Consider the following 12869-nt stretch of genomic DNA (forward strand, 5'->3'; position numbering starts at 1 on the left):
CCCACGCAGTTGAAAATCTGTGTATAATTTTTGACTCCCCCCAAAACTTAACTAATAGCCTCCTGTTCACCAGAAACCTTAACAATAACATAAACAGTCAATTCATATATATTTTATATGTTGTATATGTATTATTTATTGTCTTCTTATAATAAAGTTAGAGAAAAGAACATGTTATTAAAAATCATAAGGAAGAGGGGCACCTGGGTGGCTCAGTTGGTTAAGCGGCTGCCTTTGGCTCGGGTCATGGTCCCAGGGTCCTGGGATCGAGTCCCGCATCTGGCTCCCTGCTTGGCAGGGAGCCTGCTTCTCCCTCTCCCTCCTCTCTGCCTACTTGTGCTCTCTAGCTCTCTGGCAAATAAATAAATAAACTCTTTAAAAAAAAAAAAAAAAAATCATAAGGAAGAGAAAATATATTTACAGTACTGTGCTGTACTTATGGAAAACCAATTATGTATAAGTAGACCCATGCAGTTCAAACACGGGATCAGGTTTCGAATGTATATATCACAATCACATAAACCAATTATATATATCCTATTGGTTCTGCTTCTCTGACTGAACCGTGACTGATACAGACCACTACCTCTCAGTCCCCAGGGCCTCACCATTACTATCTGTCTTGAAACCATCACAAATAATCTCAACGTGGCTTTTATCTATTTATGCCGGTCACCCTAATACTCCCAAGTCATTCCTCTCTTTAAGTGTCGTCCCACGGCTTTGTATATCGCTTTTATGACTCCATATCCCTCCTCCCTGACGTCTGAAACCCTTCCACCATGCTTTGTAGAATTTGTGGACAGTTATCAAATTCCCCTGTATCTGCAACTGCGTCTCTGTATATCCCCTTCATCTTCTCCCTTAATTGAAGTCAGACTCTACGGTCCTTAGTGTCCCCACCTCTTAAATGGTGCTGTCTTCTCTCCGACACCTCTAGCAAAAACAAGGCCGGGAAGTGGAAAAGGTGTCCTACTCGTTGTCACTTCCAGGACCTTCTCCTCCCTCCTCAAAAACAACTCCCTGCTTTGAATCTCCTGTCCTCAGATTATATCATTCCCTATCTGTCCTCAGGGTGATCACTGACCCCTGGATCACTCATACTTACTCCTTGAAGATTTTAGCACCTGGCTCACTCTTACTCCCTGTAACACTATTCCTGTCCTAATTCTTGCTTATTTCAGTATCCATATAGACGATCTCAATGATAGTCTGGCCTCTCCGTTCCTTGACCTCCTCTCCCCTAAATGTCTTCTCCTCCGCCCTACTTTATCCACTAACCCACGAACCCACATGGCCATACCACTAACCTTATAATTACTAACACAAAACAAAACAAAGCAAAAACTATTCCTCTCTTTTCTCAACTTCGGCATCCCACTTTTCAACTAACACTTTCTCCTTTCTAACTCATGTATATCGTTCCTCCACCCTAACAGTACTTTGGCCCCACTCATTAAACTCCTACTCCCACTTCCCTTCATGTCCTCACTTCCCTCCCTGCCTAGCTTAAATTTCATGGTCAATCATTATATTAATTCCTCTACATGTGCTCTCAATGATTTGAGATTTTCTTTTCTAATAAATATTTAATGCTATAAATTTCCTGCTAAGCACTGCTTTTGCTACATCCCACACATTTCAATATGTTTTCTTTTCATTTTTATTTAATTAAAAATATTATTAAATTTGCCTTGAGAACTTCCTTTGACCCCTGGGTTATTTAGAAGTATACTTTTTGAGTTCCAAAAACTTGGGGATTTTCCAGATATCTTTCTGGTAGTAATTTCTAGTTTAATTCCAGTATGGTCTGATTTGTATGATTTCTACTATTTTAAATTTGTCAAGTGTTGCTCATGGCCCAGAATATGCTCTAACTTCATGATTGTTCTGTGTGCACTTAAGATTTGTCTTGTGTTGGGTGGCGTCTCTAAGTGTCAGTTGGGTCAAGTTGGTTGATAGTGTTCTTCATGTTATCTATATCTTCACTGGCTTTCTGCCTACTTGTTCTCTCAATTATTGAGAGAGGAATGGTGGATTCTCCAGCTATAATTGTGGATTTGTCTATTTCTCCTTTAAGTTCTGTGAGTTTTCACCTCATGAATTTTGAAGCTCTCTTATTAAGTACATACATATTTAGGATGGTTATATCATCTTGAAAATTGACACCTTTATCATCGTGCGACGTCCCTTTTTACTGAACATATTCACTGCTTGGAACTTGGCTTTCTCTGAAATTCACGTAGCTGGTTCAACTTTCTTTAGATAATATCTGTGTGGTGTATCTTTCTCCCATTTTACTTTTAATTTATTTCTTTATATTTCTTTTTTTATTTTTTTAAGGTTTTATTTATTTGTTTGAGAGATAGAGAGCACGAGAGGGAAGAGGGTCAGAGGGAGAAGCAGACTCCCTGCTGAGCAGGGAGCCCGATGCGGTACTCGATCCCAGGACTCCAGGATCATGACCTGAGCCGAAGGCAAGTCACTTAACCAACTGAGCCACCCAGGCGCCCTAATTTATTTCTTTATATTTAAAGTGGGTTTCTTGTAGACAGCATGTAGTTGAGTTGTGGTTTCTACTCCAGTCTGAAGATCTCTGTCTTTTTTTTTTTTTTTTAAGTAAGCTCCACGCCCAACATGGAACTTGAACTCATGACCTGGAGATCAAGAGTCACATGCTTTACACACTGGGCCATCCAGGCGCCCCTGACAATCTCATCTTTTAACTAGTGTGTGTAGACCATTCGATTTACCATGATTATTGATATGTTTGAAATACAGTCTATCATCTTGCTAGCTGATATCAATTTGTTATGTCTCGTCTTTGTTTTTTCCCCTCTGTTTCTTTCTTCTCTTGGGTTAATTGACCACTTTTTGGAATTTTTTTTTTTGTAGTAAAAGATATATGGCATAATATTTATGATTTTAACAGTTCTAAGTGTACAATTCACTGGCATTGATTATATCCACAATACTGTGCAACCATTACCACTGTATGTTTCCAGAACTTTTTCATCACCTAAGACAGAAACCCTGTAACCGTTAAGCAGTAACTCCCCATTTCCTCCATGCCCAAGCCCCAGGTAGCTTTTAATCTACTCTCTTATCTATATGACTTTGCCAATTCTAGAGATTTCAGATAGATGGAATCATACAGTATTTGTCCTCTTGTGTCTGGCTTCTTTCACTTAGCAGAATGTTTTCAAGGTTCATCCACATTGTAGCGTGTTTCAAAACTCCATTGCTTTTATTGGCTGAATAATATTCCATTGCATTATGTTTAACACTGTGTTTATCCATTCATCTGTTAATCGACACTGAGTTGTTTCCACCTTTGGCTATTGTGAATAATCCTGCAATGAACATTGGTTTAAAAGTGTCTCTTTGATACGTTTTTTTCAATTATTTTGGGTATATTTCTAGGAGTGGAATTGCTAGGTCATGTGGCAACTCTATGTTTTACGTTTTAAGGAACTACTAGACTGTTTTTCACAGCAACTACACCATTTTACATTCCCACCAGCGATGTATGAGGGTGCAATTTCATCATATACTTGCCAACACTTGTTATTTTCTGTTTGTTTTTTCTTTTTTTAAGATTTTATTTATTTATTTGACACAGAGAGAGAGACAGCAAGAGAGGGAACACAAGCAGGGGGAGTGGGAGAGGGAGAAGCAGGCCTCCCGCCAAGCAGGGAGCCTGATGCAGGGCTCGATCCCAGGACCCCGGGATCATGACCCAAGCCGGAGGCAGTCGCTTAACCAAATGAGCCACCCAGGCACCCCTTCTGTTTGTTTTTTCTATGATAGCCATCCTTGGTAGGTGTGAAATGGGATCTCATTGTGATTTTGATTTGCATTTCCCTAATAACTAACAATGTTCAACATCTTTCCATGTATTATCTGGCCATATGTATATCCTCTCTGGAGAAATGTCTTTTCAAATGCTTTGCCCATGTTCAATAGGGCTGTCTTTTCACTGTTGAGTTATAGGAGTTCTTTATATACTCTGGATATTAAACCCTTACAGATATAAGATTTGCAAATATTTTCTTCCATTCTATAGTTTTTCTTTTCACTTTCTTCATAATATTCTTTGATGTTCAAAAATTGTAATTTTGGTCAAGTCCAATTTATTTTCCCTTTTGTTACCCAAGTTTCTGATGCCATATCTAAGAATGCATTGCTAAATCTAAGATCATGAAGATTTATTGTTATGTTTTCTTCTAAGATTTTTATAGTTTTAGCACTTAAATTTAGGTCTTTGATCCATTTGGAGTTAATTTTTGTATATGGTATGAGGTAGAGGGTCAGAGTTCATTCTTTTGCATGTGGATATCTAATTTTCCCATTACCATCTGTTAGAATCTTCATTCTCCCATTGAATGGTCTTCACACCCTTGTTGAAAATCAATTGATCATAGGTATGTCAGTTTATATCTGGACTCTCAATTCTATTCTATTTTTCTATACATCTATCCTTATCCCAGGATTACATTGTTTAATTACTATAGCTCTGTAATGAGCTTTGAAATTGATAACTGAGTCCTCCAACTTTATTTCCTTTTAGAGATTGTTTTGGTTATTTGGAGTCTTTTGCAGTTCCATATGAATTTGAGGATTGGCTTTTCCATTTCTACAAAAAACATCACTGGAATTTTGATAGAGATTGCATTCAATCTGTAGATTGCTTTAGAAAGTACTGGCATCTTAACAATATCAAGTCTTCCAATCCATGAACATGGGATGTGTTTCCATTTATTTGGGTCATAGTTAATTTATCTCAGGAATGTTTTGTAGTTTTCAGTGTATAAGTATTTAACCTCCTTGGTTAATGTATTCCTAGATGTTTCATTCTATTAGACGCTATTTTAAATGGAATTGTTTTCTTAATTTCCCTTTTGGATTTTTCATTGCTGGTATAGAAAGACAACTAGTTTTTGATTGTTGATTTTGTATATTGCATCTTTTCCAAATTTATTAGCTCTAGCAGCTTTTTTTAAGATTCTTTGGGATTCTCTTTACATAGGGTCATGTCATCTGGCTCTAGAGATACTTTACTTCTTCTTTTCTAACTTGTATATTTTTTATTTATTCTTCCACTTAATTGCTCTGGCTAGAATTCACAGTATAATGTTAAATAGCAGTGGTGAAAGTGGACATTCTTTTTTTTTTATTTTATTATGTTATCTTAGTCACCATACAATACATCATTAGTTCTTGATGTAGTGATCCATGATTCATTGTTTTCGTATAACACCCAGTGCTCCATGCAGTACATGCCCTCCTTAGTACCCATCACCGGGCTAACCCATCTCCCCACCCCCTTCCCCTCTAAAAGCCTCAGTTTGTTTCTCAGAGTCCACAGTCTCTCATGGTTCGTCTCTCCCTCCGATTTCCCCCCTTTCATTTTTCCCTTCGTTCTCCTAATGTTCTCCATGCTATTCCTTATGTTCCACAAATAAGTGAAACCATATGACAATTGACTTTCTCTGCTTGACTTACTTCACTTAGCATAATCTCCTCCAGTCCCATTCATGTTGATCTAAAAGTTGGGTATTCATCCTTTCTGATGGCTGAGTCATATTCCATTGTATATATGGACCACATCTTCTTGATCCATTCATCCGTTGAAGGGCGTCTCGGCTCTTTCCACAGTTTGGCTATTGTGGACATTGCTGCTATGAATGTTGGGGTGCATATGGCCCTTCTTTTCACTACATCTGTGTCTTTGGGGTAAATACCCAGTAGTGCAATTGCTGGGTCATAGGGTAGCTCTATTTGTAATTTTTTGAGGCACCTCCACACTGTTTTCCAAAGTGGCTGTACCAACTTGCATTCCCACCGACAGTGTAAGAGGGTTCCCCTTTCTCCACAACCTCTCCAACATTTGTTGTTTCTTGCCCTGTCCATATTTGCCGTTCTAACTGGTGTAAGGTGGTATCTCAATGTGGTTTTGATTTGAATTTCCCTGATGGCTAATGATGATGAACATTTTTTCATGTGTCTATTAGCCATTTGTATGTCTTCTTCAGAGAAGTGTCTGTTCATGTCTCCTGCCCATTTTTTGACTTGATTATCTGTTTTTGGGCTGTTGAGTTTGGGAAGTTCTTTATAGATCTTGGAAAGTGGACATTCTTATCTTTTTTTTATTAAGATTTTTTTTATTTGTTTGTTTGTCAGAGAGAGAGAGAGTGCACAAGCAGGGGGAGGGAGAAGCAGCCTCCCTGCTGAGCAAAGAGCCCAATGCAGGACTTGATCCCAGGACCCTGGGATCATGACCTGAGCTGAAGGCAGATGCTTAACCGACTGAGCCACCCAGGCAACCCTGGACATTCTTATCTTGTTCTTGCTCTTAGGGAGAAAGCTTCCAGGGTTTCACCATGAATATGATGTTAGCTGTGTATTATAGGGTTTTGTAACCCACACTTTTTATTCAACACTGTATCATACACATGTTTCCAAAAAGCAAAAATATTTTTGTGTTTAATATATCCAAGAAATAAATGACAAGTTTGAGAATCAGATACAGCCGAAGAAAGAATCAGTAAACTCAAAGATAGGTTAGAAAAATATCCAGAATGAAACTCAGAGGGACATAAATATGGAAAACACAGAAGGAAGTGTAGAAGACAAAGGGATATAGTGTGAAAGTCTAACATATGTGTAATTGGATTCCCAGAAGGAGAAATGATGTGGCAGAAGCAGTGTTTGTAGAAATAAATTTCTAAAATTGAGAAAAGATAGCCAGACATAGGTTTAAGAATCCCTAGAGCTTCAGACAATATAGATCAAAAGAAAAACAAATTTTGGCACTTTATAGTAAAACTGCTAGAAAAGAGAGAGAGAAACTCCTAAAAACATACAGAGAAACAGTATGGTAGTTTAACAAAATATTAAAAATAGAATTACCATATGATCCAGCAATTCCACTTCTGCATATATACCCAGAAGAATTTTTTTAAAGATTTTATTCATTTATTTGACAGAGAGAGAGAGGGAGAGAGAGAACAAGCAGGGAGAGCAGCAGAGGGAGCGGGAAAAGCAGACTCCCCCACTGAGCAGGAAGCCCGATGTGGGACTCGACCAGGACCCTGGCATCATGACCCAAGCCAAAGGCAGATGCTTAACCAACTGAGCCACCCAGGTGCCCCTACCCAGAAGAATTTAAAGCAGGATCTCAAAGAGATATTTATAAAATCATGTTTATAGCAGCACTATTCACAATAGCCAAAAGTTAGAAGTAACCCAAGTGTCCATTGGTGGATGAATGGATAAAATGCTGTATGTTCATACAGTGGAATATTTCTCAGCCTTAAAAAGGAAGGAAACTCTGACACATGCTGCAACATGGATAAACCTTGAGGACATCATGTTAAGTGAAATAAGCCAGTCACAAAAAGACAACTACCACATGATTCCACTATGAGGTACCAAGGAGAGCCAAATTTATAGAGATAGAAAATACATTGGTTGCCAGGCTCTGGGGGGCAATGTTTAATAGATACAGATGTTCAGTTTTGCAAAATGAAAAGAGTTCTGGAGTTTGGTTGCACAATGTGAATGTGCTTAACACCACAAAACTGTATACTTAAAAATGGTTCAGATAGCAAATTTTATGATATGTAGATTTTAACACATTTTAACTTTTTTCTAATTCAAAACAATCCAGAGGAAAAAGAGTTTAACTTCAAAGGAGGAATAATTAAACTAACAGCTGACTTCTCAGAAAAAATAAAAGCCAGAAAAGAGTGGAATAATAGTGTCAGAGTGCTGAAAGACAATAAATGCCAACCCACAATTCTATGCCCAGCAAGAATATTTTTAAACAATTAAGTTGAAATGGCAACATTTTCAGACAAACAAAACCTGAGAGAATTCACCGTCAGTAGACCAGCACTAAAGGAAATACTAAAGGCTTTTCTTGAGGCATAAGGACAATGATTCTAGCTGAGAAGTCAGATTCAGAAATGAAGAAAATGAAAACTTGTAAATAAGGGGAGGAGGAGAGAAATTAAAAAAAGACTACTGCTACTAATAATGTCTTATGGGGTTTAAATATATGAAGAAAGTTGAAATGCATAATAATAGCATGTAAATCAGAAGGATGGTACATGGAACACGGAATTAAAGTGTCCTGTGGGGGGCACCTGGGTGGCTCAGTCGGTTAAACGTCTGCCTTCAGCTCAGGTCGTGATCTCAGGGTCCTGGGATGGAGCCCCGAATTGGCTCCCTGCTCAGCAGGGAGCCTGCTTCTCCCTCTCTCTCTGCTGCTCCCCCTGCTTGTGCTCTCACTCGCTCTTTCTCCCTCTCTATCTCAAGTAAATAAATAAAATCTTTAAAAAAATAGGAAGTGTCCTAGGTCCTAGCATTGAGACAATTAGTATATGAAAAAGTTCTCCATCTCATTAGGAACCAGAAAACGCAAATGTAAACCCCAACATGATACAGCTACATATCCACCAGAATAGCTAAAACAAAACACTGATACTGCCTAGTTGGTGAGGATGTGGAAGTAGTGGAATTCTCTTATAACAAGTTCGTTCAGAAAGTCATATGTACAAAAAGTCACTCATATGGGGAAACCCAAAGATGTGTGCAAGAAGAGTTATGAGGCTCATTAATAATACTTACAAACTGGAAACAACTCAATTGCCCATCAACGGTAAAATGTGTAAGCAAATTATGGCAGGTCCATACAGTGGAACACTTCAGAGCTGCAATGTCGATACAAGAGGCACTAGCCACATGGAGCTCCTTAAATTTAAATTAATTAAAATAGAATTTAAAAATCCAGTTCCTCAGTAGCTACATTAGCTACATTTCAAGTGTTCAGAAGCCTCATGTGATTAGTGGCTATCAGGTTGTACAAAATAGACACAGAACATTTCCATCATCATAAAATTATTATCAGGGGATGCCTGGGTGGCTCAGTCGGTTAAGCATCTGCCTTCGGCTCAGGTCATGATCCCGGGGTCCTGGGATTGAGCCCCACATCGGGCTCCTGGCTCAGCAGGGAGCCTGCTTCTCCCTCTCCCTCTGCCTGCCGCTCCCCCTGCTTGTGCTGTGTGTGTGTGTGTGTGTGTGTGTGTGTGTGTGTGTGTGTCAAATAAATAAATAAAATCTTTAAAAAGAAGAGAGAAAGAATAATGTTTAACAGTGTTCCCTGAAACTGCCCATAAGACTCTAATGAAAAATAAAGAAGTGATTACCATGAAAGTTAGGATAGTTGTTACTTTGGGGGGAAGGGAAAGGCAAACTGAGATGGGACACAGGGAAAGCCTCTGAGTACTGGTAATGTTCTATTTCTTGACTTGTGTGGTGGTGGTTCCAAAGGTGTTTGCTTTATGATCATCCATTGAGTTTGGTGGTCATCTTATGTACATTAATTTTCACAATAAAAAAACTTAGAAAATGAAAGAAGAGTACTCCAAATTTGAAATCACTAAACAGTGTGTGGTGGAAGAGTGTGTGATCAAATGCTGCTTACACAAATGCAACTTCCAGTCAGCAAGTTAGTGTTTCCCAAAATGTAATATTAATGGACTTTCAGGGATCCTATGGTATTTGAATAAGATCTCCAATATGAGAGGGACCAAAACAAACAGCAAAGTAGAATCCAGACGAAGCAGATATAATATGAGGAACAGAAAAAATATTTTTTATAAAACCCCAAGACCTCTAAATAATATCCTAGAGAAATGAGAGAAGATACTGCATCCATGCTCTAAAAGAGGACCAGAAAATAAAAAGAACTTGTGGAAACGAAAATAGAAGAATGGAGATTTAAAACGAACAAACAACATGCCTCAATGAAAGGTTGAAAACTAAAGTTTCAGAGGTATCCCAGAAACCATGGAAAGAGAACAGTGAGATGGATAATGGAAGAGAAAAGATAAGAAAAGTTCATGCTCAATCTCAAAAATCCAGTCTGCTGGTCTAGGAATGGTGTTCTTGGCTCTATGACATGTGGAGAGCTTGCCAGCATGGAAATGCTAGCAGTTCTAAAAGAAGAGAAAAAAGAAAATGCTGGAGAGAAAACAATGCTATAGGCTGAATGCTTGTGTCCCCCAAAATTCAAAGGTTAAAACTTAAGCCCCAGTGTGAAAGTATTTGGAGTTGAGGTTTCTAGGAGGTGATTAGATGATGAGGGTGGAGCCCTCACAAATGGGATTAGTGCCCTTCTGAAATAGACCTCAGTGAGCTCCCTTGCCCATTCAGTAGCGTGAGGACACAGTAAGAAGACATTGTCTGTGAACCAGGAAGTGGTCCCTCACTAGTTACCAAATCTGCTGGTGCCTTGATCTTGGACAGTCCAGCCTCCAGAACTGTGGGAAATAAATCTGTGTCATTTATAAGCCACCCAGCCTATGGTATTCTATTACAGCAGCTCAAATTGACTAAGTAGAAAATTTCCTGGAATGGAAGGACACACATCTTCAGGCTGAAAGGGTATACATACTAAGTACACAACAAAATGCACATCATAAAAAAGTCAGTCACCAAATCAAATATTTCCAAATTTCAGGAATACATAAAATATATTGATATTGGTCAAATAGGGGGAAAAAATGGTGCCATGGATAGGTCAATGCACATAAATTGAACAACTTATAAGAAATAGACCAATATCTTGAAAACCTCAAATTATTAAAAATTATCCAATATTGAATAGATAACTTGGATACTCCTTTAAAGAAACTAAATTCAGAGCTAAATACCTTCCAAAAAAGAAAACTACAGGCCCAGATGGTTTCACTGGTGAATTCTACCATACATTTAAAGAATTAACATCAATTTTACAAAACCTCTTCCCAAAAATAAAACAGGAGAGAACAGCTTCCAACTCCTTTCATAAGACCAGCATTACCTTGACACCAAAACCAAAGACAAACAAATAAAAAAACAAGCAAGCAAGAACCTGCAGACCAACAATCTCATGAACAAAGACACAAAAATCCTCAACAAAATATTAACAAATCAGGGGCGCCTGGGTGGCTTAGTCGGTCTGCCTTCTGCCTTTGGCTCAGGTCCTGGGATCAAGCCCCATGTCGAGCTCTCTGCTCAGCAGGGAGCCTGCTTCTCCCTCTCCCTCTGCCTGTCACTGCGCTTGCTTGTGCTCTCTCCCTCTGTCAAATAAATAGATAAAATATTTTTTAATTTTAAAAATTAAAAAAAAATGAACAAATCGAATCCAGCAATGTATGTAACAAAAAATATATCTCAAACAACGATGTTTATTCAAGGAATACAAGGCTTGCTCAATGTTTGTAAAACAATCAATTAAAGCCATTATTTTTTGAAAGATTTATTTATTTGAGAGAGCACGTGTGCACACATGAGTGGGGGGAGGGGTAGAGGGAGAGAATCTCAAGCAGACTCCTCCCTGAGTGTGCAGCCCACTGAGGGGCTCAATATCACGACCCATGAGATCATGACCTGAGCTGAAACCAAGAGTCAGATGCTTAACCAACTGTGCCACCTCAATTTAAAGCCCTCAAATTAAAGCCATTATATTAATTGTTTATAAAAGAAAAGTCACGCTATCATGACAAGTGATTAAGGAAAAGCCCTTGACATCTATTCAAGATAAAAACTCAGCAAACTATGAATGGAAAGGAACTTCCTCAACCTAATAAAGGGCAGCTACAAAAAACCTACAGCTAATATACATGATAGTGAAAAACTAACTGGTTTCCCCCTAAGATCTAGAATAAGGCAAGGATGTCCATATTTGCCATTCTTATTCAACATCATACTGAAAATCCTAGCTAGTGTATTAATTCAAGAAAAATAAATAAAAGACATTCCAACAGAAAAGGAAGACATAAAACCAACCATATTCATAGGCAATATAATTATCTAAATAGAAAATCCCATGAAAGCTATAAAAAAAGTCCATAACTAACAAATGAGTTTAGTAGGATCACAGGCTACAACATCACACACAAAAATCAACTGTACTTCTATATACAATAAATGCACAGATGGAAACCAAAAAAAATTTTTTTAAAGATTTTATTTATTTGAGAGAGAGAGAATGAGAGAGAGAGAGTGCGCACATGAGAGGGGGGAGGGTCAGAGGGAGAAGCAGACTCCCTGCTGAGCAGGGAGCCCGATGCGGGACTCGATCCTGGGACTCCAGGATCATGACTTGAGGCTGAAGGCAGTCGCTTAACCAACTGAGCCACCCAGGCGTTCCAGAAACCAAAAATTTAAAAAACCAATATAATTTAAAATATTTACGGATGTATCTAACAAAATATATATATAATCTTTATTCTAAAAACCACAAAGTGCCAGGGAGAGAAATCCAAGAAGACCTAACTAAAGGAAGAGATGTACCATACTAATGGATTTAATATACAACATTGTAAAGATATCAATTCTACTAAAACTAATCTATAAATTTTATGTAATATAATCAAAATAGCAGCAAGACTTTGTCTATATGGACAAAGTGATGCTAAAATTTATATATAAAGGCAAAGTATAATCACTAAAACAATTTAAAAAAATTTTTAGAGAGAGAGAGAAAACACGGGGGTGGGGGAGGGCAGAGGAAGAGGGAGAGAGATGCCCAGCAAAGAGCCCCTAAAACAGTTTTTAAAAGAATAGAGTTGGAGGAATGACACTACCTGCCTTTAAAACTTACTATAATGCTGGAATAATTAAGACAAAGTGGTATTAGTGAAGAGATAGACATATAAATCAATAAAACAGGATAGAGGCTCCAGAAAGAGACCCACACAAAAACTACCAACTGATTTGGACAAATGTACAAAACAAATTCATTGGATAAGGCACAGTCATTTCAAAAGTGGCACTGCAACATTTAGGTATCCATACACAAAAAAAAAAAAAACCAT

This window comes from Zalophus californianus, chromosome X (assembly GCF_009762305.2).
Source record: "Zalophus californianus isolate mZalCal1 chromosome X, mZalCal1.pri.v2, whole genome shotgun sequence".
NCBI lineage: Eukaryota > Metazoa > Chordata > Mammalia > Carnivora > Otariidae > Zalophus > Zalophus californianus.